Source organism: Leptonychotes weddellii, chromosome 3 (assembly GCF_054177405.1).
Source record: "Leptonychotes weddellii isolate Sample4059 chromosome 3, ASM5417740v2, whole genome shotgun sequence".
Lineage (NCBI taxonomy): Eukaryota > Metazoa > Chordata > Mammalia > Carnivora > Phocidae > Leptonychotes > Leptonychotes weddellii.
In genome coordinates this window covers 123,189,147-123,213,013 of record NC_138371.1, presented here as the reverse complement: position 1 = coordinate 123,213,013, position 23,867 = coordinate 123,189,147, and the positions used below count along the sequence as shown (strand labels likewise).

General features: G+C 38.3%; 1 protein-coding gene and 1 long non-coding RNA gene across 2 annotated transcripts in view; one reads left to right on the top strand and one right to left on the bottom strand.

The window, feature by feature from the left end:
• Nucleotides 1-23,867, top strand: part of LOC145720638 (uncharacterized) — a 42,704-nt gene that overhangs the window by 1,860 nt on the left and 16,977 nt on the right. The window contains exon 2 of the long non-coding RNA XR_014143759.1: nucleotides 9,823-9,902. This is a non-coding gene — a long non-coding RNA (uncharacterized LOC145720638). The remainder of the gene's footprint in view (nucleotides 1-9,822; nucleotides 9,903-23,867) is intronic.
• Nucleotides 1-23,867, bottom strand: part of LOC145720637 (uncharacterized) — a 75,685-nt gene that overhangs the window by 47,801 nt on the left and 4,017 nt on the right. The gene's annotated exons all lie outside the window — the stretch shown is intronic.

Here is a 23,867-nt window from a genome sequence, read left to right as displayed (position 1 = left end):
CATATATACAATGGACTATTACTCAGCCATCAGAAAGGATGAATACCCAACTTTTGCATCAACATGGATGGGATTGGAGGAGCTTATGCTAAGTGAAATAAGTCAAGCAGAGAAAGTCAATTATCATATAGTTTCACTTATTTGTGGAACATAAGGAATAGCATGGAGGACATTAGGAGAAGGAAGGGAAAAATGAAGGGGGGGAATTGGAGGGGGAGATGAACAATGAGAGACTATGGACTATGAGAAACAAACAGGGTTTTAGAGGGGAGGAGGGAGGGGGGATGGGTTAGCCTGGTGATGGGTATTAAGGAGGGCACGTACTGCATGGACCACTGGGTGTTATATGAAAACAATGGATTGTGGATCACCACATCAAAAACTAATGATGTATTGTATGGTGACTAACATAATAAAATTTTTAAAAAATTTTTTTAAAAAGTACTAATAAAGAACTTTCTGATCTCTCCCCCACATCAGTCTGCCTTTTACATTTCAACCACCAACTACTTTGTTCTTTTTAGTGTTTTTATTCCTCAGATATGACTATGATTTACATGTGCATCTTCCTAAATATATTCTGGGAATTAAAAAGATATCATCACCACAGCTACAAATCAGACTCAGGGCCACTCCCTTCACTCACTGTATAAAGAGCATGAAACATGAGCAAAGGGTCACTGACACTTATGAATCCCGAAGTCAAATAAACAGAATGAATTTAATGCCAGTTGGAAATAACAGAATATTAAATCAACTATAACAGCATATATTATAAAGTTATAAATATATACACAGTAACTTCTAGAAAAGAGCTACTCTAATTTAGACTTTATTATGGAAGTGCTTATTTCAAAATTGTTGGGCTGAAACTAAATTAGCTCTTCAATAGGTTAAGTGGTTGTTCTTGGTTTGAGGTGAAATTTTGTTGTTAAGACTGAGTAAGTATAAATGTTTTAATACATTTGCTTTAATTGCATGGATCTCTTAACCAAGAAGGATTTGAAGAGTTGGTACAATAAACTGACAATTTACCTGCAGTAAGCTTTCAAGAAAATTTTATGAGTTTGGCGGAAGAGTCTTAAGTATTAGAACTTTGAAGAGTTTTCAGAAGAGCCAGTTTAGATCTGGGCTAACATCCAGAACCAGAGCACCACCCTCCACCACCCACATCAAGAAAAGGGCATAAAATCAGGGCAAAGGCAGCAAGACCCCACACTGTGCACATTCTCAGAGGGAGGAAACACAAAATCACACAGCTGAGCTGGAATTTGAATCCAGACATTGGGCTCCAGAGTCTGTGTACTTCACCAGTGAGATAATCTTCCCCTGGGCAAAAGTATCCTTTTATTTTCCCTCACAGCATTTACTGCAATTCATCGTATGTATGTACATGTTTGATCACTTTCTAGCTCCCATCACTATCCTATCAAGTAACATGAGGACAGAGACCCTACTTTTTTTTGCTCACCTGTGTACCGAGTTCAGTGTTTAGGATATATTTGTTCTCAGTTAATATCTGTGGTTGTATTCCTCATCCTTCCTTTCCCTAGCTTGTCATTTATAGGTATCAAATTCTCAAAACTCATCCTTAATGCGTGCAAATCAGAGAGGAATAATAGTGGGAGTCCAGATGAATAATTGGACTAAATTGCTCACTGTCTGACCTTGGCTCTGTTTTTGATCAACTGTGTTCATTGCATGAACAGCCTCCATAGCAACACAGGTATCTTGGGATAAGATTTGAGAATTCCCTAACCCCCAAAATTTCACCTACCATTACTTGAGATATAATCATTAGAGATGCTATTCCCTTTAATCTCTCATTAAAACTCAAAGAGCCCCTGGAAGCTGAGAGCTGGCAGTCATTATTAGTTATTATCTCAGGTAGGATTAGAGGACAGACACCCTAGGAATGCAACACAGAATAGGTGTCTCTACACCAGATGGGCCTGGTTCCTGGAGCTGGGTCACCAGGAGTCGAGAGAGAGGGAGCTCTAAGTAGAGCTGAGAGGACCCAAAGCTGATTGGGTCTTCTCCACCATGTTCAGCTGCTTCCAAGTAGGTTCAACAAGAGCTGCCTTGATAAATGTTGTAAATGCTTCATATGGTTTGCAGAAAATCTCTAATTTTTAGTTTTATCTGATACTGTATCCATGCAACAAGAAAGCCGCCCAACTTAAAAAGTAAGAAATTTAGTTAATCAAGGAGTTGTTTTTGCCTTTAAGACACCAAACTGATTTGGCTGATTCTTCACCGATTTAATGACAAGTGTTGGGTCATGTATCTACAATCCAATTAAACATTGTTTCTTTCTACCTCCCCCCTATTGAGGATACTGGAAGACAATTCAGTACATATTAGGTTTAAATTGGGAAAATTTGGGTAATAGCCATCAAAAATTAGGTATTCTCTTCCTACTTCTCAAATTTATACCATCCCCTTTTAATGGTGCTATGCTAATATTTTAAGACAAACACTTAAAGACTTCCATCACATTCAAACTATTTCAAAAAGGAAATATTGACTTTGCAATGACTAAACTGATCACGTTTTAGAGAAAGAGCCCAATTTGTTTTCAAAATAATGTCAGAGTCCTGAGCCCAACCTACTAATCCTGGAAACACAAGCAGTTAAAATTCTTTGAGGTTTAATTTTTTTTTATTATGTTATATTAGTGACCATACAGTACTTCATCAGTTTTTGATGTAGTGTTCCATGATTCGTTGTTTGCGTAGATGGAAAGTTATATACAATTAGGTTGTACTTACTAATGGGCAAAATAGGACAAATAACTGTCTCCAAGAATCTTGTAGGAATGTCCTAACAGAAGATGACTCAATATCATAGCAATTGTTTTTGATATGGGGACAAGCCTTCAAAAAGTGAGATTTTGATTACCTTTCAGTAACACAACAATCATAGCTGAGTAAAAAGAAGTCTAGATGTGTAGTCATGCCTGGCTTCTTGGTCCAATTCCATCACTTTTGGCTGGATGATCTTGGAATCATCACTGTATTTCTCAAAAGCTCAAGGGGAGAATTTTAAGACGTAGAAGATGCTATGAACATCAGGGTGTTATACACAACTAATGAATCGTTGAACATTACATCAAAAACTAATGATGTACTATATGTTGGCTAACTGAACATAATATAAATAAATAAATAAATAAATAAATAAATAAATACACACAATTATTTGACTACCTTTATAAAGCAGAACAAGTAAAATGTTCCTGATTCTAGTTCCATGTACAAAATTTCCAGGATGAAACAGAATACTTCAAAATCAGAGCCTGGCCACCAGGAAAAGTTCTGAGAGACTTTCAGAGAAGAACATCCAATACAACTGATCCTCCAAATCCTGCTGCCCACATCACCTTTCCGATTGGACTCACTGGCTAAATCAGCTCTCTCAAATCACCACTTCCATTACTCTGCACACTAGAACAAAAATTAACTTTTCAAAATAGGGTTTCAGTTCTTCCCTGTGGCACTCAGTTGCCTAACCATCTTCCTCAGTTCATTAAATGTTGGGATTGCTTTTACTGTTTTTGTTAGCTAATGCTTACTGAGTGCCTACTGTATGGCTGGCGCAATTCTAAATACTTTGCATGCAGGATTCCCGAGGGAAAAGGTCATTTATATTCAAGATATAAAGCAGGACATTATGTTATAGTAACTACAGATTAAGTTTATTGAGAGTAAAAGAGAATAAAGACAGAGTGGTTCATGATCATGTTTTTTTCCTAAGCTTTCTTTAAACTATAATCAATCTTTCTACTACTCCAGATTGAAATTAAAGGGAAAAAAATGTTTAAATATGTTAAACACATAATAATTTTGGGAACTTCATATGAAATTTTCATGTGGCAAAATCTCCCAATACAGTTGTAGGAGGTGAGATTCCACATTAAAATATATCAAATGACAGAACAGCTTTGAATATTGGAAGCATTTATGTTACAGATTGGCATTAAAACTTGGGTGACTGACTGATCCTAAAGTTCTCATCAAGAATTCCAGAAGGTTTCTATGAAGTTTGCTATGCTGAGAAACTTTTAGGATTTCAAAACAGAATTTGTTGTCTCATCATTTTCCCTGACAATCTTCTTACATGCTGTTTTCAAATAGATGAACAAATCATTTCACACAATGGCAAGTGGTGAAGTTGTACTTCTGGAAAGTTACAAATGAAACAAACCTGCCAATCAAAAACATCAATTTCACAAGTGTTTGATAAAAAATCCACTATTGATTGGACTTGATTCATGTATGTGTCAGCAGCCTAAAAACTTTGTTCATGAAGAATTTAAATGACTGTAACTGAAATCATTTGAGAGAAGTAAAAAAAAAAAAAAGAAAAAAAAAGGGTCAGTCCAAATAAGTGAAGCCCTATTCACTTAGTTGCATCCTCACTGGTGTCCTGGTGCCTCTATTTTCATACCAAGGCTCATCTTTATCTTTCTTTTTTTGCCCTTCCTTTTCCACTGGGCCCATCCACATTTCACCTATTATAAGTGAGTATCTATAATTCTGTAGACTGTGTTCTCAAATATTTCCTGATCCCTCCAATGGGAGAATTTTGTTTCCTGTTCCCCTAATATCAGGCCTGGCCATGTGGTTTGGTTTTGTCCATAAAATGTAATGAAAATCATGGTGCCATTTCCAAGTTAAAGCCTTAAGAATGTACCCATGTTTTCACGATCTCTCTTTTCCCTTTGCTATGAGCACAGCCATGTCCCAAGTAGGGGCAGTTCCTTGACCTGGATCCTGGACAGAAAAGAGCATGGAATAGAGTCACCAGTAACACAAATGAGATATAAACCATCTTCACTGTTCTAAGCCACAGAAATTTGGGAATTATTAACCCAGGATTCCTTAGCCTGTAATTAAATGATATAATCAATTGTCTTCACATTTTGAACTGTATATTTCCATAAAAATTTTGAGAAACTATGGATCTCCTCTAAATTGTTTGTTGACAACTAAAATTTCCCATCTTATGTCCAACAGGTGAAAAGCTGTCATTTTGATTGTTATAAATCGTAAATTTTTTCTTATATAAAACCCTTCCATCCCTCTTTTAAATTGCCCAAAATGGATAAAATATCATATAAGACCCACCATCATATATTTTAAAAGTACATAAACAAGTTGTCTCTGATAGTTGGAAAATTTACATCACTCCTTTTTCTATGTATCTCTCTTCCCTCTGATGAGAACACAGGTGCCAGGTAGGACTGGCTCCTTAGCCTGGATCCTGGAGTGCAGAGATCATAGAGTATGTTGTCTCTACTTTTCTCTCATGAGCCTCCCCCTGGGAAGTGTTGCATTCACAGACATCAAGTAGGGGATAGAAAAAATTTTCATCACTCCTGCTACCCCTACTTATAATACATGTGAGTTCAGAACATTGCCACAGAAGCCAAAATAGCCTGTTTCTAATGTCACAATATATACACAAGAGAAATGTGTAAAAGACACAAGATCCCATAGCAGGTGCATGGGGTTTTGATTAATGGAGGCATCATCAATACTAATATGTGTCATTTCACTGGAGATTTTCACACCCCCAAACAATTCCCTGTGCTAGGATTTCAGATATGCGGAAGTATGACATCCTTTGGGAAAGTGGAGGAAAGGCAAATGTGAAAAGAAAGGTGGAAAAGAAATAAAACTTCCTGAATTGCAGGCACTTTTCCAGGCCAATAAATTTGAGAAAAGAGTATGTGCGACTACATAAAAGACTATGTATGGACACTGAGGGTATGAAAATTGATGCTCTGCACACTTTTTGTGCCCATGTACCTTTTGGAAAAGTCTCCTATCCCCGTCAGGCTCCTGGACCCTGATGTGAAGACTGTTGCTGCAGACTCAAGACAATTGAGAAATCTAATAGGCAATGCTTGAGAAATAAGATATTTTATCCTTTAACATTTGTATTGAGTTTTCTATTGCTGCTTAACAAACTCAGCAGCAGCAAACAACACACATCTATTGTGTGGCAGCTTCGGTGAGTCAGGACTCTGAGCACAACTTAGCTGGGTCCTCAGCTCAGTGTCTCTTAGGCCTGCAGTCAAGGTGTCAGCCAGGGTTGCAGTTTCATCTGAGGTTCAAGCTCCTCTTCCAGTCTCACTGGTTTGACAGCATTCAGGTCCTTGTGATTATAAGACAGAGGTCCTCAGCTCCTAGCAGCTGCCTATAATTCCCTGCCATGCAACTCTCTCCCCAACATGTCAGTTTCTCTCTTTAAGGCCAACAGGAGAATGTTTGTGCTGCTTCTTCTATCTCTGACCACTAGACCCATTTTTAAAGCACTCAACTGATTGGGTCAGATCCACCAAATTAATCTCCCTATTTGGTTACCTTAAACTCAGCTACTGCAAGGGGCTTAATTACATCTGAAAAATCCCTTCACCTTTGCTATCTAATGTAACATCATCAAGAAAGTGATATCCCATCATTTTTGTCATAGTCTGCTGGTTAGAAGTAAGTTAAAAGACTCACCCACAATCAAAGGGAGAAGATTTTACAAGGGCATGGGTCATTGGAAGTCATCTTAGAATTTTGCCTACCATTCGATTTAAGCCAAAAATAACATTAGCCTTATGAATATAACAACTGTGGAGTGTTTTAAGTTTAGAATATAAGCCCGACAGAGAAAGACAAATACCATATGATCTCACTTATATGTGGAATCTAAAAAAAACAAAATAAATGAACAATCAAAACAAACCAAAACCAGACTCTTAAATACAGAGAACAAACCGGGGGCTGTCAGAGGGAAGGTGGGTAGGGGAGATGAACAAAACAGATTAAAAGATACAAACATCCAGTTATAAAATAAATAAGTCACAAAAATGAAAAGTACAGCATAGGGAATATAGTCAATAATGTTGTAATAACATTGTGTGGTGACAGATGGTTGACTATACTTATCCTGGTGAATACTGAGTAATGTATTGAAATGCCAAATCAATATTTTATATACCCGAAATTAATATTATACTGTATGTTAATCATACTATAATTTTTAAAAAGCTAAAAATAATGTTAAAGGACAGTCCCTAGGGCACTCAATATTTAATGATCCTTAGAAGGATCACCAAGGAAATTAGTTTAAAACATAGATGTCCCAGACCCCACTGCAGTGATTCTGATTCAGGAGGCAAAGAATCAGCCAGAAATCTGCATTTTAAATTAACTTCTCCCTGATGATTCCAGTGCAAGTGCTGAGCACACACTGAAAATCACTAATACGTTTCCATAATTAAAGAATGGCTTCAATTTTCCCAAGGCTCTGCAGTTTGGGCCAGGGAATTCCTCCAAGTGTGTTTTGCCCCTCTTTTTTATAAAAGCTGTATTTCACAGGCTCCACTTCTCCGCTTAGCACCTAGCATATTGAGAAAACTTTATAGAGTCCCAGAAAATACCCTCCACCTAGATAAAGTCCCTCTTGCAAGATTAAGCTAATAGCCTTATCTCCAGTGTACACCACATATAAAAAATGTTTTACTAGCACGAAGTGGATACAAACCTGGCCATTTCTCCTACTAGAGTTTCTGCCATTCTTAAGAGAAGAGTAAGAGGACAAAAGCCTAATTCTCCCTCCAGTAGGCCAGGATCTTCCCTCCAGGCAGCAAGGCTGCCTCGGGGGCACATTCCCCTTTGGGGCCCTTGCTGAAGGTAGGGGCTCTCTAGAGGCCCTGGTATCAGGAAGGGGGTGAGAAGGAGTGGGGGGCCCTGACAATGCAACTCCTAACTTTCCTCCTAGGCTCCACCTAGCTAAAGGTCCAAGGCGCCGTGCGAGTCAGTCCGTGTGGGTTAGGCTGGGTTGTGAAACCTTCCAGCACCAGAACTTTTCAGGGAAGGGAAAGATTGAAAGCATTCTAGAAGTCCATGAGGGCATCGAGAACATGGCTACAGATACCCAAAGGGAAATAAGGGGTCACGAGGACAAGTCAGAGGGAAGAAACCCGCAGCGCTTGATTGACTCCCTAAGGGCTTATCAGGGACAGCTCATGCTCAAGGCATTGTCGCAGCCCTCCACGTTCCGTACCACAGAAAAGAGAAAAGGCTCTCTCACAGCCTGACTTTGCACCTTCTTGAACAGCCAGTCAAGCACACCACACTCCTCTCAGTAGAGATCACTTGTCATAAATAAAGGATGTTTTAACAATTGTTCCTTAGTCCCTCTTAACCCAAAATCCCATCAAGCCATTTAGAGTTCTCCTGTACAACTTGACCTTGACTTCCAGGAAAGATTCTCAAAGACTGAGAAAAAAGGGCACATCAGGACTGTCTGCAAGTATGGCTTTTAGGATGTAGGGAGTAATGCGTGTAGCTCAGGCATCACGTGGCAACCCAGAGAAGAGAGGTGAAAGCGACAAACCAAAATTTGCAGTCTCACAAGAGTGCTGGGGCAGAAAGGTACATCCTTCTGCTTTCCTCAGAGGTTAACATGGAAGTTCACAGTGGCTGACCCAAGCAAACTATTTAGTAGGTAAAATTTGTCTGTGCTATTCCAACCCCCCAGGTCCTATCTACATTCTCTACCAGCCATCACTTCTTCCTTGTCTGCCCATTCCATCCTATCTCAGATTTCAGACGATAGCCTTGAGTTCTTTTCCTATCAAAACAACTTCACAGTAAAGAATCAGAAAGTCATGGGGGTGGGGAAAAGGAGAGAGGCAAACCAAGAAACAGACTCTTAACTATAGAGAACTAACTGATGGTTACTGGTGGGGGAAAGGAGGGGTGTTAAATAGGTGATCGGGATTAAGGGTGCGCTTGTCCTGATGAGCACCAGGTGATGTATGGAAATGCTGAATCACTATATTGTACATCTAAAACTAACATTACACTGTATGTTAACTAACTGCAATTTAAGTAAAAAATATATATATATATTTTTAAAAGAAACAGAAAGTCATTTATATGATCTTAGACAACAGGTTAAATTATTATTGTTTTCACTTAAGAAAGATATAAAATTTTTAAATGATACCTTTATGATGGAAATTAAGGCATTAGTCAGTGGACAAAACAGATTTGTATTTGTAGGATTTCTTTTAAGGGAAGGCAAAAAAATTTTCAAAATCATACCACATAGACAGTCCTGTGGACTTAAGCTTTTATGAATACTTAAAAGGAAAATACTATTATTTTCCAGTAGTATTTCCTCCAGTCACTGCAGTTCTTTGAAAGATAATATCCAGGATTCCTGTTTCAGCTCCAACATGTAAATAGCTTAGAAGTTGTCACTCCCTTGTCTACAATAAGAAAAAGCTGGATAAACTTGATAAATATTTGTACACAGGATTTTGTGTAGACAAAGTTTTTAAATCAGTTGGTCAATATCTAGGAAGCACAACTGCTGGATTATACTAAGCCTATATTCAGCTTTGTAAGAAACTGCCAAACTGTCTTCCAAAGTGCTGTCCCATTTTGCATCCCTACCAACAATGAATGAGAATGTCTGTTGTTCTGTATCCTAATTAGCAATTGGTATTTTCAGTTTTTTGGATTTTAGCCACTCTAATAGGTTTATAGTGGTATTTCATTATTGGTTTAATTTGCATTTCCCTCATAACATAGGATGTTGAGCACCTTTTTATATGCTTATTTGCTGTCTGTATATCTTATTTGGTGAGGTATCAGTCCACATCTTTTACCTATTTTTAAAATTGGGATGTTTCTTTATTGCTGTATTTTAAGAGTTCTTTGTATATTTTGGATACAAGCCTTTCATCAGATATATTTTGTAAATATATCATTTTCCTTCTGCCTGATGAGCTTCTTTTAACATTTCTTGCAGAGCAGATATGCTAGCAATGAAATTCTTCAGTTTTTGTTTGTTGAAGAAAGTCTTCATTTCTCCTGAATATCGAATTTCAGGTTGGTATTTTTTTTTCTTTTAATGCTTTAAATAGTTTGTTCTCTGTTCTTACTTGCATGATTTCTGATGAGAAGTCCACTGTAATTCTTAGTCCTGTTCCTCTACAGATAAAGTATTTTTTCTCTGACTTCTTTCAAGATATTCTCTTTGCTTTGGCCTTTCTACAGTTTGATTGTGATATTCTTAGGTATGGATTTTTTGGTTTTAATCTTTCTTGGTGTTTTTGAACTTTCTGGATTTGTGGTTTGGGGTCTGTCCTAATTTTGGAAATTTTTCATCATTATTACTTCAAGTATTTCTTTTGCCTAGTCTCTCTTTCTTTTCCTTCTGGTATTCCAATTTCATGAATGTTACACTTTTTGAAATTTCTCACAATTCTTGGGTTTTTACATTTTCTTTTCTTTTTTTTTTTTTTCTGTTTTAATGTCAGTGTGAGAAGTTTGTATTCACGTATCTTCAAGCTTACTGACTCTTTCCTTGGCTGGGTCAAGCCTACTGATGAGCTCATTGAAGGCATTCATCCTTTCTATTACGGTCTTTAACTTCTAGAATTTCCTTTTGATTCCTTAGGGCTTCTATCTCTCTGCTTACATTACTCATTTGTTCTTCCATCTTGTCTACTTTTTCCATTAGAACCCTTAACATATTAGCCATAAGTATCTTCAATTCCCTGACTGATAACTTTAACATTTGTGTCATATCTTATTCTGGTTCTGATAATTGCTTTGTCTTTTCAAACTGTGAATTTTTTTCTTATTTTTTGACATGACTTGATTTTTTTTTTTTCCTGAAAGCCAGGCGTATTGTACTGGGTATAGAAACTGAGGTAAATAACCTTTTAGTGTGGGAATTTATGTTACTCTGGCCAGAGTTGGGCTATGTTTAATGTTTGCTGTAGTTGTAACTGTCAGAGGGTTCAAATTCCTCTAGTGTCCTTGTTTGTCTCACCTGTTGACTTTGGGGAGAATTCCTAAGTACTGCTCCTCAGAGAGAATCTATATCTTGCATATCTTTCAGCTATAATCCAGTTAAACAGGATCCCTATTTGTGTGGTTATAAGGGACAAAGGAGGATAAGTGTTCTATAATCCTCTGGTTAAGTTTCAGTCTTTTAGTGGGCTTGTGTCTCTTGTCTGTGACCTTCACAAGTTTCTTTTTTTTCTCCCCAGTGCTATAGCTCTTTATTTCCCTCCTTTGCCTGGCTACAATGTTTCAAATCTATTCCTTTGAACCTCTTATCTCTTTTGAGTATGTTCCCTACCCCTGTCCCCATCTTAGGTGAGACAGGAAGGCTAGAGAGGTCTGGAGTGGGAGTAAAGCCCTTTCCACAGATGACAGAAAACTCACAAAATCTTTTCTCCTGGGAGTAAGTCTTTATTATGGACAAGGTTTGGGTATATTTCACAATTAGTACTCTTCCTCTTCCCCTGACAAGGCAGTGAGGGGATGTTTGTAGGATTTTTATCTTGAGAACTAGTGAGATTTCTTGGGGTAAATCACATAGAAATTAGAGGGCCCCCAAGGAGATTTTCACTGTCATGTCTCATGTCCAAGTGTAACCTCCAGCAATATATCAAAATCACCATTCAAATGTTTCTCTATTTTATCACTCCAGGGACTACTGCTCCATGTATGACTCTCTCTTTGCACTTATTTCTCCTTATTTGGGGGTAAGAATTTTCCCTCCAACCTTGATTCTTTGGTGGGTGTTAGAAAAGTCATTGATTCACAATTGCCAAAAACTAGAAGCAACCAGGATATCCTTCAATAGGTTAATGGATTAACAAACTCTGATATATTTTGAACACTGGAATATTATTCAGCAATAAAAAAAGAATGAGCTATCAAGTTATTAAATGAAATGGATAAATCTTAAAAGCACTGTGAAAGAAGCAAGTCTGAAAAAGCTCCATAATGTACAATTTTATTTGTATAACATTCTGGAAAAAAATAAAACTATAGAAATAGTAAGCAGAGCAGTGGTTACCATGGGGTTTGGGGCATGATTAAATAGGTGAAGCACAGGGCCCTCTAATTGTAAAAAATACCCAAACCTTGTCCATAATAAAGACTTACTCCCCAGGAGAAAAGATTTTGTGAGTTTTCTGTCATCTGTGGAAAGGGCTTTTTTTTTTTTAGGTCAGTGAAACTACTCTATATGACACTGTAATGGTGGATATATGAAACTATGCACTTGTCAAAACCCATGGAACTTGTGCCAAAAGCACAAAGAGTGAACTTTAATGCATACAAATGTTTTTTAAAATTATTTAGAAGGTAGGGAGATCCCAGGATAGAATGAAAAATGTGAAGAAAAAAGAATCTAACTGGGGGCACCTGGGTGGCTCAGTCGTTGAGCGTCTGCCTTCGGCTCGGGTCATGATCCCAGGGTGCTGGGATCGAGCCCCACATCGGGCTCCCTACTCTGCGGGAAGCCTACTTCTCATTCTCCCACTCCCCCTGCTTGTGTTCCCTCTCTCGCTGTCTCTCTCTCTCTGTCAAATAAAATCTTTAAAAAAAAAAAAAAAAGAATCTAACTGTATAACAAACGTATGAGACATCATTGAAGGGGGTGGAGGGAAAAAGGGCTGACCTAAGTGACTTTGGAAATAAGTGGAGTCTATAAGACTAAAGATGAAAGGAACTATGCATAAGTACTGTACCCTAATTGATTAAGTTGTTTCCCATGGGAGGAGAGATTAGCAGTTTGAAACTCTACATGCATATTGATTAAACAGTAAATGGATGGCAGATATTGGGAACCAGGTTTCTTACTGCTGGAGTGGGAAGTTACATATAAGGGGTAAAGGCTATAATAATCCATTTGGTGATGGAGTTGAAAGCATCCTTATGAAATCATGTTCAGCTTAGTATAAATACAGATGGTTACATAAATATTTATAGACATGTGTATGTATAAGGGCCTGGAATCAACAACAGACCACCAGCAGTAACAAGCACACCTAGAACTCAGATATTGGTTTCTAACACTATTCTTCAGTAGAAGGAATAATGGTTTTTTGAAGAAATGGCTGATTCTAGGACAGGCAAGAACTATCAAAGATGAGTCTGGAGCATTTTGTAATGCCATAAAGGATGGAATTGCTCAAAAAAACCCACAAGTTGGGGGTGAATGTCAAAGAAGTTAATGGAAGGAGATCCCAATAGCCAAAACTAGAACAATTTGAGCACCAAAATAAATAATGTAGTATTGGATTATAACCCAAAATACAAAATAAGTATCTATGAGGCCATAGTGATCTAAGTAAATGGTTGAATCAATAAATAAATAAATAAAAAGAGAATAAATAAATCACCCAAGCAGAGGAAGTCCAAATAATTTGTGTAGATACTCTGTCCTCAAAGATGTGGAGCTTAACTCCCCACTCCTTAAGTATAGGCTATGCATACAGATTTCCCTCCAAAGAGTATAGCAGGGAGAGAGGGAATAAAGGTAAGTTTATAATGGAGAAACTTGACAAACACTAACATCAACAGTGATAATTTACAGTAATAGTATGTACACCGGATATGATGTAAAGAAAGTGGCACTTCATCCCTGGGGTTTTCTTCCCTAAAATCTATAATCTGGCCTAATCACACAGAAAACATCAGACAATTGAGGAGATTATACAAAATATCTAACCAATACTCCTGAAAATTTTGAGGGTCATTTAAAATAAGGGAAGTCTGATAAACTGTCACAGCAAAGAGGAACCTAAAGAGTCATCCCATCTAAATATAAATATAAATTATCTATTTTAGGTAGATAATATAAATTATCTATTATCTAAAATAGATAAAGGGCACTAGGTAAAAACTAAGTATGTTTGAATAAAGTGTGAATTCTAGTTAACAACAACGTATCAATGCTGGTTCATTAATTGTGATAAATGTGCCATATTAATGTAAGGTATTTATAAGAGGGGAAACTGGATTTGGGATATATGGGAACTCTCTACTATTTCATAATTTTTCTGTAAATCTAAAACTATTCTAAAATAAAAAGTTTATTAAACACAGTGTTCAGGGATGCCTGGGTGGCTCAGTCGGTTGGGCGCCTGCCTTCAGCTCGGGTCATGATCCCAGGGTCCTAGGATCGAGTCCCACATCGGGCTCCCTGCTCTGTGGGGAGCCTGCTTCTCCCTCTGCCTCTGCCTCTCTCTCTCTCTCTCATGAATAAATAAATTAAAAAAATATATTTAAAAAAAAAAACAAAAAAAAACCACAGTGTTCATCATACCATAAAAAATTGTGAGACATATGAAGAAAAGTAATCAGATGACTGATGACCAGAAAAGTCAAAAAACCACCAATGGGAAAGACCCACAGATAAACAAATTATTGGAATTAGATGACAAGCACTTTAAATTAACTATAATAAATAGGTTAAATAAATGAGAGGAAAAGATGGACAAAGCAAAGGAAAAGATGGACAATTTCTACAGAGAAGTAGAATTTCTAAAAACTAACCAATGGATAACCTAAGACTGAAAAATACAGTGTCTTAAATTATGAATGCATTAGAAAGGCTTAATTAATATCAGACTGAACAACAGAAAAAAAAGGATTCATGAACTTGAAGACTGGTCAACTACATTATCCAAACTGAGAATAAAGAAAAAAGAATTGAAAACAAAAAACAGAGCACAATGTGAAAGGCATGTAGGACAATACCAAGTTTTCTAACACATTAGTTGGAATGGCATACAAAGGTGAGAGAGAAAATGGAATGTTCAGAATAGTTGTAGACATAATGGCCAATAATTTTCTAAAACAGGTAAAAAAGACATAATACCACACATTCAAAAAGCTCAGCAAAACAGGATAACTATCCAGCCAAGCAAGAAAACACAAAGAAAGCCATACCTAGGCACATCAGTTAAACTGCTAAAAAACAAAGATAAAGAGAAGAATCTGAAAAGCAGTCAGAAACAAATAGACCCATTATATTCAAATCAACAGCAGTAAGAATTTTGGCTGACTTCTTAATATTTGCAATGAAAGCTAGAATGACACATAAAATGTGTTGGAAGAAAAAACTGCCAACCTTAGAATTATATACCCAGTGAAATATCTTTCCAATCCAATGTCCCCAAACAGTACTTACCTTCTTTCATTACAAAATTTTCTCTATCTAAAACTCACTACATTCAATATGGTATCAACATCCAAACTCTTAGGGCCAGTCTTGTCTTCTCCTCTTTTTGACTTCCACAGTCTCACCAATTTCTATCAATTCCACCTCAGAAAATCTTCAGAATTCATCACTCCTCTTCAGTCTCACTAGGACTGCACTGGTCCAAGCCCTCAACATTTCTTGCCTAAACTATGACAATAGCTCATTGCCTAAGAAGCCTCCCTACCACTGGTCTCTCCCTACAGAGTTCATTATCTACCACACAACCTCTGAAATTAGTTGCCTAAAAACAAAATTTATCCTGTCTCTCTGATGTTTAAAGGTCTCTTCTCACTTTCTATTACTTCTGAATAAAATTTACATACTATGATATATAAGATCCTTCACAATCTTTTTTTTAAAAGATTTTATTTATTTGACGGGGGGAGTGGAGAGAGCACAAGCAGGGGGAGTGGCAGGCAGAGGGAAAGGGAAAAGCAGGCTCCCCTCTGAGCAAGGAGACAGATAAGGGGCTCTATCCTAGGACCTCGGGATCATGACCTGAACTGAAGGCAGACGCTTAATCGACTGAGTCACCCAGGCGCCCCAATCCCCTTCACAATCTTGACCCCAACAATTCTTCCAGCATCTGTTCTTACATACTCTTTTCCTCTTTTATTGTACTTATAAAAATCTAAAATAATTATAAGTTTATGTCTTTTTCTCTTTTACCAGATATTAACTTCTCAAAGGAAGTGACTATGATCATTTGGAGAATGCTCTGCTAAAAACTAAAACTTGAAAGGGTGAATGAGGGGGAGGAGTCATCCTCTTCTCTAGCAAAAATTACCATGAGCGCCTGGGTGGCTCATTTGGTTAAGAAACTGCCTTCCGCTCAGGTCATGATTCCGGGGTCCTGGGATCGAGTCCCACATCAGGCTCCCCCTGCTCTGTGGGGAGCCTGCTTCTCCCTCTCCCTCTGCCTGCCACTCCCCCTGCTTGTGCTCTCTCTCTCTGTCAAATAAATAAATAAAATCTTAAAAAAAAAGTTTCTTTAAAAAAAAAAAAAAGATTTCCAGAAAGTCATCTTGAATCCCCTCCCCAGGAGAGGGTAAATACCATGGAATGCAAGACTTATAGTAAAGGTGTTGTGGTCCCTGGAAGCCATCTGGGAGCCATTAAGAGGGTGAGGAGTATATAGACCTATCCTCCAATAAAGTTAATGTAATAAGACCCTTTGTAGTTTAAGAGCTAGAAAGGTGAAAAGCTGTCCAACTCCTACTAATATGAATTGCCAGCAAGACATAGGGGATGATTTCACAAGGAGCAGATCCCAGTCAGTTCATTAACAGTGTTCTTGGGGCTTCTGGTGCCTAGAAGATGACTTTACATGGGCCAAAAAGAAGTAAGTATCAAGACCTATGTCCCTGGGAATTCAGGTGTGGGACCCCTTACCTAAGCACAATAAAGAGTCAGTGGATTACCCACCACACAGACATTTCTTTGAGGATTCTTAGTGGCTTGCATAGTTGTGAGCCAGAAGCCAACCTACACAATCTGTCAAAATGGCCAGTTGTCCACAGTGACATCATGTGGCTTCAAGGAGTAATGGCAGTATCTGACCCATCTCCTGTTGCCCTGACTAACCTCAACTTTCCAATCATGTTAGTTCCCAGAGTTCATAAAATATCAGGGAGTATCCTAAAAAGAAGATGCTAAACTTCCTCTTAATTTGGCATGTAATAATTTCAGTTGTTCTTTTTAAAATGGAAAAATAAAGGGTCTATGGCCATAATTGCACTCTACAGAGATACAAAGTGAGGGGAAAAAAAATATTTGCAACTCATACCACTGAAAATGAGGTTTTTAAAAAATGCCTAGAATCATTTGTATGAAGGAAATGCACAGGAAACCCTGGCATTATGTAGCCCAGAACTCATTAAAACTGTTCTGGCTAATAACAAAGTTGGGGGCCTGGAGCCCCTGTGACTCAGACTCCCCCTTGTGCTTGCCCAGGGTCAACAGCAGCCTCTGAACCCCTCCACAGAACCCAACACCCTGCAGAACATAGTTTAAAAACCACTTTCTTGACGATGGAAAGCCCATTAAAAATTTAAACCAGAGGATGGCATCACCAGATCACCCATGTACACGACAGAGGATGTTTTTAAAGGGGGGGGGGGGAGGGGAAGCAAGAAAAAATTGGGGACGGAACAGCTGGTGTAAGAATGTCATTAAAGGACAGGCAAGGCTTTATTCATGATGCCATGAATAATGTTAGATATTAATATTCATAAAACATGCTGAGCTGAATCTATTTCTAAATTGTTATCAAAAACATTCCTTAGGGAAAGCAATAATCTTTCAGACCTAGTAAGAAAGGATTCATCTTTAACTATCTTGCAAATGTGATTAGCATCAAGTTCTTCAATTGAATACTTTTCTGTTGAAAAGGTGGTCTATACCAGATTTTTTTTCCTGAAACTTAGCTTGGGAAAATTATTTTCATCAAAACGAGCCTAAATTCTGCTGAAAATGAGGATATTTAAGCCTGTTGTGATAAAAAGCTGTGTTTCCAAGCTAATTTTTAGGAAAAAGCTAATAAAAGAAATACTTAACAGAAAAGTACAGAATGCCTGCTGGGATAAAAATGAAGTTTCCAAGCAACTTCTGAGTAAAAATACAGTAGAAAACAATGTTATTAACAGAAATTATGGAATTTAAGCATTTTGTAATAAACATGTTGTTTTCAAGCTAGTTTTGAGAAGTATCTAGGAAAAAAACATTTTAAATAAAAATGGAACTTAATCCTGTTGTCTTTTCCAAACTGATTTTGAAGGAAAGTTCAGTATAAAATAGAAAAAAAGAGAAAAAAGTACAGAATTTAAACAATATAATTGCAACAAAGGACACAGACAACCCAAGGGAGGGACTGTGAAATGGAGATGAAATTGTCCCAAACATGCCAAAAAATGACAAGACCTTTGTATCATGCATCCCTCTCTACCTCCCCCTCAGCCTCCCCTAGGGACCAAGCATGGCTGTAGGCTGCCTCCCCTTCTCGGCCAAGCGTGGGGTACAATCTTGCAGTGAGGCAGTTCCTGCAGTCCAGGATGATTCCCTGGAAGGGCCTGAGCTGTGAGCTGTAGGCAGCCTGGGGAATGAGTACCTGGTCCCTTTTGGGGGGTCTGGGTAAGTGCTTGGCAACATTATTGGCAAAGAACACCAGCAGTCAATTTAGGGTGTTCAGGAAGGAAAAAATATGGGACCGCATAATAGAGAACTTTAGGTACATCAGAGCTTACCAATGTCTCACCAACTCAAGGAGAGATGCCTTAATGAAGATTCAAGTTCTCAAAAAGGCATCAAGGAAACAGTTTTTCAAAATATTTAAACACAGGAAAGGGAGGGAGGCTAAATAAGGTAATTTTATTCATTTTCACCATGTGGATACTCTGACAAATTTTAAGCCCACATGCTATTGAAATATAAGTGATGACTTAGGGTAACAAAAGCAAGTTAAATCACAACTTAGATGAGAAAACCTACGATTGCCCTAAAGCAGCTGTGCTGTAACTTGCACACACAATATGGAGGAGAATTTTTTTCCTATTTTCCCAGATTCAGAGCATGCCACCCCACACTGAGTCCAAGAAAGCATCACAATGCATAATTGGGGCCAGACACTCCCAAAGAATACCCCCCAAAAATTCACTGCCCACCCCTCTGTTAGTCTACAAAAATGCACACCTGAGAATCAAAGAAACCACTGAATAGACAACTCAAGAGAATTTAGTATTCATGATGAGTTTGTCCCTCTTTCCCTGTGTTTCCCATCTCAAGTCAAGCAAGGAGACAGCCATGAGAATCATTCTACTAACTACCACAGAGTAGCATTTCAGTTTCAATTCAATGGCCCTTCTGATCTCTCCTCTGTGTGCTGTTAGAGAAAAATTCAAGAGTATGGGGATAGGGTTGCCAGATAAAATACAGATGCACTGGAGCTTCCTTATACTAAAAAAGTATTCATTGTTTATCTGAAATTCAAATTTAACTGGATTTTCTATGTTTTTATTTACTAAATCTGGCAATCCTATTTGGAGAGAACAGCAGGGCAGAGAGAGCTGGTAGCAGAGGGACAGTGGAAAATGTACATACCTGAAGGTAGCTGGACTTGTTCCACCTTGTAGGTACCCATTCAAGATCCCACTGATAGTGAGGAAAGTCCAACAATAAGAACTTGAACCCGAATATCTGGTGTGCAAACTGTTCAGGGAGAATCAGAAAGGACCAAGAAACTAGGAATCTCTGAAGGATTCAACAGAGAACTCATCCACACATATGCCCCAGAGGGAGCCAGTATGTGAATACTTGTTTGACAGACATTTAGTAAAAGCCAGAAAAACAGTAACAGCATAGAGAACAAACACACCAGTCAAGTAAGAGATATTTGTGTCTTTCCATGTTCCTACACCCAGCCCCAACCCACCAGGGGAGACAGGACCCCAAAATGGCAGGAGTGAGAGAAAAAATGGAAGAGCAGGTCCTGCAAGTCTCTTGAACCACATCCAGAAGGGGAAAGAAAGAAGGAGAGGAAATGAACATTAAATTGGATGTTATATTAAAATTTTAAACTGGATCAAACTATGTTATCTACTGCTGCAAAACAAATTTAGTGGCTTCAAACAACAGACATTTATGATCTCACAGTTTCTATGAGACATGAATCTGTGTATAGCTTAGCTGGATCCTCTGCTTCAGGCTACAATCAAGATGGTGGCTGGGGCTGCAGTCATCTTAAGGCTCAAATGAAGAAAGATATGACTCCAAGCTCACTCACTCATTCAGCTCCTCATAAGCTCTTACACTGAGGGGCTCAGCTTCTCCCTGGATGTTGTCGTGTGGGCCTTTCTAACACAGGAGCCATTTTAGGAATTTCCCACCACAGACTGCGTTGACCAAACACTGAGAGTGATCAATAAGCTACAGTACTGCCGAGAATCTCATTTATGGATGGGGGAAAAGAGATTGAACAGAGCATAACTGAAAAAAAGTATTGAGAAAACTCAAATTTTTGTATTTGTACCCATCAAGTTGAAACAGTTCCATAAACTGGATATGTGTTTACCCTCTTAAACCTTTGGCAATGGTTGTGTATTAAGGAAGGGAGACAGTGTGGTACATACAGTAGAGGGAAATCATTCTTTGGAGATCACCAGAACCATGTTTGAAGCTCAGCCTCAACACTACTAGTAGCCATGGGTTCATTAACATCTTTGAAATGCAACCTTCTTCTTAGTAATCAGGGTTGTGATGAGCATAACAGATGATACACATGGTTATATAAAACGCCTGCTCTATACATAGTGGCCATTATTATCATTGTCATTATCATTACACAGTCCTCCATGGCTCATCTATCCAAGATTAGTGACCAGCAGAACCCACATTGTTCTCATCTCTATTTTAAAGCACGAAGGTGACAGAAGTCATAACAGCCATTTGTGCATAAGCAAGCACATATTTCTAGATTATACCTGAATTTTGTCCTGGATGTGTGATTCTGGTGAGACTGACTCACTGCTCAGTGGCTTATACTTTCACAAAGAGAGTGAAAAATCATGTCTACTGACACTGAGGCAGAGCCTGGTATAAAGTGGAATATCACTCATGTGTATCCTCTTATAAAGTGTCACAGTGCCAAGATACCGTGGAAGAATCCAATGTGGCCACAAACAACTAGAACTTCTCCACCCACCAGCAAGAGCCTCACCCCTGAAGCAACATCACAGCACTCCTTGTGTCATGGTTCAGACAAAAGCTGGCCAAAGCAGCAGCAAAATATATGAAAGAGGTTTATAAGAAAGATTTCTCTCCTCCCAAACAGGAGACTTTTGGAACAATATCATCACCTTCCTATTCCTTTTCCACCATCATCATCATATCATCACCTTCTTCATCATCTTCATCATCATCATTTTATGATCACAACCACTACCACCACTATCATTTATTGAGGTTTGGCCATGTATATTAATCTATTGCTGTGTACAAATTATCCTAAAACTTAGCAGTTCAATAGTTTAAAACAACAAATATTTATTATCTCACACACTTTCAAGGGACCAGGAATCCAGAAGTAGTTTAGTTAGATTCCCCTGGCTCAGTGGCTATTATGAAGTTGCAGTCAGTCTCTGGGTGGGGAGAGGTGCAGGCTGCAGTAATCTGAAAGCTTATCTGAAGCTGGAAGACCCACTTTCAAGCTCACTCACATGGCTGTTGTCTGGAGGCTTCAGTTCCTCACTGTGTGAGCCTTTCCATAGAGCAACATGGCTATGGGCTTATCCCAAGTGAACAATTTGAGAGGGATTAACCAAGACAGAAGACACAGTGCATTTGCATGACTTGTTCCCGAAAGTTACACACCATCACTTCAACTTCAATCTATTCCTTAGAAGCAAGTCACTAATCCAGCTCTAACTCAAGGGGAGGGGAACTGGGCTCTGACTCCTGAAGGAGTATCTAAATATATTTTTAAAACCATCAGATTTTGTTACAAGGACCACAGTAAATATGATACGTATATTCTTTCCTGGTATAAAAGGAAAAATTGTTTATTCGTGCATTTATTCATCAACAAACCTTTATCACAGACTTTACCTACCCAAAAATGTGTTCTAAGTGACTATTTGTCCAATCCTTTGTGCACTTTATCCCTTACCGTTTCCTGTTTCTAGCTTTATTCTTTTCCTTATTGTACCTATTCCAGTCTCTTCCTGCAGCCTTGCAATAGCATCTGTCCTCTGGCCATCAAAACATCCCCACATGTATACTTCTTTCAAGCCAGCTTAACTTATTATCAAAGAAGTATCTTAAGTCACAGATATAACATTTATAATTTAACCACTGTCTGCAGCAAAGATATAATACAATATTAGTTGGGGAAATAGTCAACACAAGATTGTCTCAAATGTGACAGAAGATAGTCATCTTTGGGCTGTGATTTAGGAAGGAGAGAAAAGTTGAGTTGCTGTTGCTAGAACAGCTCCCTCCATCTATTCTCAGGAAAGTCACCAAAGTTACTCTTTAAAATGCAGGTGTTCCCAGAAGGTACAGAAGTACCTCAGGTTAGCTATACAACCACCTAACTGAGCTCAAAAGAAATTAAATATACAGAAGATTTATTGAAACAGAGAAACTCAGGAAAGGCGTGGGTTATGTTCCCACAGGAGTCTGCAGAGATAGCTCAGGAGATGGAGGACAGCGCAAGATACCAGAGGCAGGATGAGGGGGAACCACCAAGGATGTTTTAGTTTGGGTTCTCTCAAAAGCAAAGCCTGAGGGAAGGACATGATAGCAGGAAACCCATTCAAGAGACTCTCCCAGCATGCAGAAAGAAGGGAGCAGGAGAATGATGAGGCAAAAAATACAAGCACAGGGCTCCATTCTGCTGGGGTCTTCTCACCTCCCAGAATTATTTCTGCTTAAAGAAAGGGAAATTGAAGAATTATCCATAGTCTCCCATCCCCAATTGGAAAAGGACTCCTATAGGGCAGTAACTCCCCTGTTCTTCTGACTGTACTTGTGGGCTTCTGCACCCATAGGAGAAGACCCTAGAGCTGAAAGTGGAAAGACATGCTGGTCTCACCCTAAGTGAGTATTGTGTACTCTAGGGACACCTGACTTCACATGGAACTGTCCCTGGCAGCCATGGCTGAAATCAGCAATAGATGAGGGGATGTGATGTGGGACACCGGAGACATCTACTAAAGGGCAGGTGCCAAAAGCACACTTTCTGTACCAGTGAGGTACAGAACGGGGATGCTGAAAACAAGCATCATCTAGATCACATTTTTACTTAGGGTTAGTGCTAAAGATAGCTCTATTTTGGACCCCCATGCAAGTGGGAGTTAATTATTACACAACCAAGAAATATTCCTTCTGAGATGATCTCTCATAGCATAATCTCTATGGTATGTTAGAATGAAATACCAAAAGCACAGGCAACAAAAGAAAAAAAAATAAACTGGACTTAGTAAAAATTCAGAACTTACATGTTAGGACACATGATAGGACACTATCGAGAAAGCAGAAAGATAACCCACTGAAAGGGAGAAACTATTTGCAAATCATATATCTGATAAGAGACTTATATCTAGGTTATATAAAGAGCTCTTAGGACTCCATAATGAAAAGAGACAAGCAACCCAATTAATAATTGGACAAAGGATTCAAAAAGACATCTCTCCAAAGGAGATTTACAGATGACCAATAAACACATGAAACAATGTTCAACATATAGTAGCCGTCAGGGAAATACAAATCAAAATCATGGTGAGATACCATTCCACATCTACTAAGGTGGCTATGATCAAAAAGGCAGATACTAACAGTGTTGATGAGCATGTGGAGAAATTGGAACTCTCATACACTGCCACTGGAATTGTAAATGGTGCAGTCACTTTAGAAAAGCATCTGGCATTCCCTCAAAAAGTTAAACATAGAGTTACCATATGGCCCGACAATACAACTGCTAGATACGTATCCAAGAGAAATGAAAATATGTCCACACAAAAACTTGTATACAAATGTTCATGGCAGCATTATTCATAATAGTCAAAAACTGAAAACAAATTAAATGTCCATCAACTGATGAATGGATCAACAGAGTGTGATATACGCATAAAATGGAATATTATTTGGCAATAAAAAGTAATGAGGCACTGATAGATGCTACAACATGGATAAACCTTAAAAATATTATGGTAAGTGAAAGAAGTCAATCACAGCCAACCACGTATTGTATGATTTCATTTATAAGCCGGGTGATGGAGCACTAGGTGTAA